The sequence below is a fragment of the Lactuca serriola genome, chromosome 8, assembly GCF_051521515.1.
Source record: "Lactuca serriola cultivar US96UC23 chromosome 8, Lser_US96UC23_V15, whole genome shotgun sequence".
NCBI lineage: Eukaryota > Viridiplantae > Streptophyta > Magnoliopsida > Asterales > Asteraceae > Lactuca > Lactuca serriola.
Window position 1 is genome coordinate 211,349,030 of NC_136415.1, and position 4,936 is coordinate 211,353,965.

Genomic DNA, 4,936 nt, shown 5'->3' on the forward strand with positions numbered 1-4,936 from the left:
TATTGATGAGAACCAAGATCTAAGCGGGAAGAATATTGGCTCGGGATCTCCTACTTGAAGGCTATTACTAAGATGAGTACTCAGGGCGTCGCAGGGCTTCTCCGCATAATACAAAGGAAGGAAGAAGGGGTGAGAACAGGGTAAAAGTCAAGAGAATCAGCTATAGGGGATAGGAAATGGCAGGAGGTACTGACTGGTATTTATAGGAAGAGTTCTTGGGATACACTTCATGCACCATTGTGGGACGCCACACAGTATGATGGTGTCGCTCCTCATGCCTATTGACACGTAACACGAATTGGGTGGGGCTGTGTGGCAGCTTGTAGAACCTTCTGCATGCTACGCATGTACGTGGCAAAATGGTGGGTCAAAATCAAACAACTGGCAAGCTCTTGACGAGATCTACAACTTTCATTTAAACCCTATTTGCTAATTTGAATTTATATTTTTCATATAGGCTTAGACAGTTGAAACCCATATAAAAAGCATAATTCTCTCATCTGGTGTCCGTTTTCGACAGAATTTATATCTATGGACTCCAATTGATGAGATCCTTAACTCTCATTTAGATTATTTTGGCTAAAAATTGAACGATCTAAAATTTGATTTCTTAACTGAATACTATATGCTGAATCTTAGAAAAATCATAATTTCCTCTCACGAAGTCAGATTTGGATGTCCTCTATATGCACACTCTCGGATTAACGACTACTACAACTTTCTTTTAGATCACTTTTGTCTAAAACTTAATTTATCAAAAATTTGTTTTTTACGATACGCAGAGTCGTGCTGGTTTCCTCATAAAACTTCGAAGAAGCATGACTTGTTCGTATGAAGTCGGATTCGAACGCTCCTTATATCTCTAGAATCCTTATAACGTATAATACAACTAGGTTGAGATTATTTGTCCTAAGTAATATTTTATCTTCAATTTGTATTTTAATCTTATTTATTACATGATTAAATACTTATACAATTGCATAAGGTATCGAGTAAAACACATAAGCATATAAGTATACAAATAATCCTTTCTTATTCATTCATATAAAGGTTACATTATTTGACCAAAGTGATTAGAGACTATGAATAATCTAGTAGGAAACACAGGCATTACAATTATCTTCCCCTTAGCAGCAAAGAAATGATGATAGCGACTCTTCATTTCGCTCTCTGTTTCCCAGGTGAGGTTCGGCCCTATCGTGTGTTTCTATCGCCCTAGCTCCAAGTTAATCATCTTATGTTGTAATTTCTTCCTCTTATGGTCAATGATTTCTTAAGGCTCTTCAACCAGCCTTCTATCTTCATCAATCCTTAAATCTAAACGTGGGAGCATATCAACTTCATCTCCCAAGTACTTCCTTAAAAAATGTGAAAGGTATTATGGGCACTTTATAGTTAGTTGCGTAATTCAAGTTTGCATGCTTGATTCGCTATCCTTTGAAGTAATTTCAATGGTCCTATAAAACAAGGACTCAACTTCCCACGCTGTAACAACCCGTTATTTTTCTAGTCAATAAAAGTCAAACATTTTAAATAAAATTTCAAATTTGATTTATTTTTTGAGTTCATAAGGGTTAGAAAATGTTTTAAATTATATAAATAATGTTTATATATGTATTTTATTCTAGGGATAAAAATACATTTAAAAATCAAAAACTTGTCTTTTGGAACCGAGAACCCTCGGACCGAAAACCTGCCACATCGAAATCAGATCTCGGACTGCAAACCCTTCTTCGGCCGAGAACCTTCCTTTCCAACCGAAAACCCAACCGATATAACGGGTTTCACTCGAAAAATAAGTAATTTTCTCACATCTTCACTCGAAATTACCCCCATTTCTCTCTCAAGTATCATACAAGGATCTTTATATCTTCAAGAAAAATACTTTAAACCTTAATAATTTACACTAAGAACAATCTTCAAATCTTCAAGCTGGCCGAAAACACCTTGGACCAAGAACTCGTTTCTGATCGAGAACACTTTAGGACTGAGAACCTGGTTCTCGGTTGAGGATTTAAGACATAAATCAAGGATTTAGGTGAAGGCTAGACCGAAAACCCTCCTCAATTCTTCATACAAATCTTGGTATTTTTGTAAGAAATTACTTACATAAATTAAGTGTTATCTAACACTTTAATTAATTGTCTCATTAATTTAAATACAATAACGTGTTTAAATAGTTCTAGGATACCATTCTTTCCACATACTCTAGCCCGATGATCATCTATTCAGTTTCGCTATCCAACTCGAATACGCACTAGAGGTGAGTTCATACCCCTACATTTCCATTGTTTTAATGTTTTTAGGGGGTGGATACAATGTCACACCCCGAAACCGATGGCGGAAATGTTTCGAGGCGGAGGACATCATGTATAGTATCACAACCAATGAATAACAACAATCATAGCAACACAACCATTACAGTGAGTATTCGAATGAAAACGTTTACATCTGTTTGAAACTTAGTTTGAATTACATTCATTGGTTTTGCAAAATAAAAACTTAAAAACTCTAAATGCTTCGGTTCCTCGAAAAATCCAGCAAGTACTTGTCTACTAATTTCCTGAGAATACAAGCAGTTTGAAAAATATCAGCACACAGCTGGTGAGTTCATAAGCAGTAATTTGTAATGAAAACTTGTTGATGAGCGAGCCAAAATGATTATGTAGTTTCAAGAAAATCCGATATTTTCTTTAGTGAAAAACGTAGTGTGATCGATTTCGTATACAACCATGAATGTTCGTTTCTGAAAATCGTAGAGATATGCAAAATACTACTTCATGTGACTAGCTAAAGCTAATAATGAAGTATACGTATTTAAATGTAAAACCGTAGCGTAAATGATTCGGTTTAGAAAACCCTGGCTTGGCCAGTATGCATAATGTGTTTAGTTCTATTTGGTATAAATAGAACTACTGAGGAAAACCAGGTTGGTAAACTATCGGTGATTTATACATAATGTGAGTCGTATAACCATGCTTGATATGACTAGTGACCTTTCCAACGTTCTTCAGGCGTTGATGTTAAATGACATTTGTATATCTCAGGCGTGCCCGCCTAACTGTAGCTAGCAGTCCAGATGTGTGTGACATCCCCAATTTCACGGCCAGAAAAGACCGGTTTGTTTATGCTTTGTTTTAAAATCAGAGTTATCTTTTAAAGAAAATAGTTGCGGAATTTGTCCCAAAAACAAAATATGATAACCATTTATCAAAGCATTTCTTTTAAGAAATGTATTTTCATTAAATAACAAATTCTCGGGATGTCATGTTCCGATACAAACCAAAAGCATAAACAGTATAAAATAGACCTTACAACAGTTCTTTATAACTACTGATCTATAATCCAAAACCTCTCGTCAAGTCCCCTAACTTATACTCTTGTGCCATTACCTGTAATGCAAAGAAAACTGAGTGGGTCAGGCTTGGGAGCCTGGTGATCATATAGGGTTTTCAACCCACAATAATATAATTATTATATTTAATCATCAAACAATCAACCCAATTACCCATCCCCGTTATCTTCTTTATTTCTTAAGGTTTTACCCTAAGAATCACCTATCCTTCATTCATTCATTCCTAAAGATTGACTTTAAGGAATAAACACAAATTCCACTATTACTTAAGGCGCATCTACACTACTAGAAAAAAGGCCTTTTACGACGCTCATTGCGCGTCGTAAAACGCTCAGACGACGCGCAAATGCGTGTCAAGGAAGGCCCTGTCATAAAGAGAGATGACGCGCTTTTGCGTGTCGTCTATAGACGACGCGCATTTATGATGCACATTTACGACGCGCGGTTATGACACGCAATGCGTATCAAGGAAGGGCCTGTCATAAAGGAAGACGACACGCATTTGCGTGTCGTAACCTTACGACGCGCGTGTTTATGACACGCAATGCGTATCAAGGAAGCCCCTGTCAAGAAAGGCCATGTCATAAATAAAGATGACACACATTTTTGCGTATCATAATTTAAATGTTTAAAAAAAAATATTATTTATAGATTTACTAATTTTTCATATTAAATAATACATTAGAAATCTCATAATAATAAATAAAATACCATAAATAACAAATATAATTCATTTCACTAATATGTCAAATACAAATAATTATTCCAATAGTGAGTAAATGTTATAAAAAAATGAACTCATTTATATACAATTGCATTAATTATCTAGCTTACTATGTGCCAACAAACTTCTATCTTTTTCCTTCTCTGCATAAACTTCATTAGCAGCATCCTAAAGAACCTCTATCTTTTTCATCAGCAACATCCTCAAAAACTTCTATCTTTTTCCTTCTCTGCATAAACTTCTATCTCACACTCAATGTAGTTTTAAACATCAGGTTTAAAAAATCAACTTTAAGGTTGCCTTGTTAAAGAGAATGACTAGAATAGATTTCCCTTTTTCACAAGGCATGTGCTTGCTTGCACATATATATGGAATCATTCTAACAAAAAAAATTGTTCATGTCAACTACTCCAAGGACTATTACGTAATTTAACATGAAGAATTTTGTCCAGATGAAAGGATTGACTTTAAACTTTATAAAAATCATTTAAATGAACTTACCTGACCATGAAGCGTGTTGATCCAGGATCTCCTTGCCTTCCTGCTTTGCCACGAAGCTTTGTAAAGCAAGAAATAAATTAAAAAAGTGAGTCTGAAAGTATATGCTAAATTTATGTAAAACCTTAAAACACAATATTGATGCAAAGTTACATGATTATCAATTCTTCGGGACTCATGCAAAGATGTCCCAATGACATGGAGACCACCAAGTCGTTTGACTTCCAATCCTTCATGAAAGCAATGAATCTCACAGTCCTTTAGAACCGATAAATAGGCAATTGCAATGCAAGGACCCAGGGCCGGTCCAAAGAAATATGTTGCCCGGGGCAATAAGACATAATGATGCCCTAATTATA

At 35.3% G+C, this 4,936-nt stretch overlaps 1 long non-coding RNA gene across 1 annotated transcript; it reads right to left on the minus strand.

The window, feature by feature from the left end:
* Window positions 1–4,068: 4,068 nt before the first annotated feature.
* Window positions 4,069–4,623, minus strand: LOC145069959 (uncharacterized). Its single transcript, XR_013689750.1, has 2 exons — window positions 4,581–4,623; window positions 4,069–4,308 (listed from the first exon to the last, which is right to left on the minus strand). It is a non-coding gene; the product is annotated as an uncharacterized LOC145069959 (long non-coding RNA).
* Window positions 4,624–4,936: the final 313 nt, after the last annotated feature.